Source organism: Arachis ipaensis, chromosome B10 (genome assembly GCF_000816755.2).
Source record: "Arachis ipaensis cultivar K30076 chromosome B10, Araip1.1, whole genome shotgun sequence".
NCBI classification, from domain to species: Eukaryota; Viridiplantae; Streptophyta; class Magnoliopsida; order Fabales; family Fabaceae; genus Arachis; species Arachis ipaensis.
Window position 1 is genome coordinate 110846533 of NC_029794.2, and position 265 is coordinate 110846797.

The 265-nt window shown below is 26.4% G+C and overlaps 1 protein-coding gene across 1 annotated transcript in view; it reads right to left on the reverse strand.

Moving 5' to 3' along the window:
- LOC107620912 (BTB/POZ domain-containing protein NPY1-like) overlaps nucleotides 1-265 on the reverse strand; it is a 3925-nt gene that overhangs the window by 2720 nt on the left and 940 nt on the right. The window lies entirely within an intron of this gene.

Sequence of the window (265 nt, forward strand, 5' to 3'; positions counted from 1 at the left end):
TTCCCTTACCTTTATACCCCCATAACATCATAAATCCATATACAATAACTCAACTGTTCAAGATTAAAGAAGAAATAATGGAATATGTATAGTGTATACTAATATGTGAGATGTTATTTATCTCATCAATGTATTTATACAAATTAACATTAATAACATCATGTTTTAAAAGGCCCTGCCTCCACTATGATTGAACTATTGAAGAAGGAAATGAAGGGTATTCATTATTCAATCTTATTTAAAAATAAAAAATAAAAAAGAATCC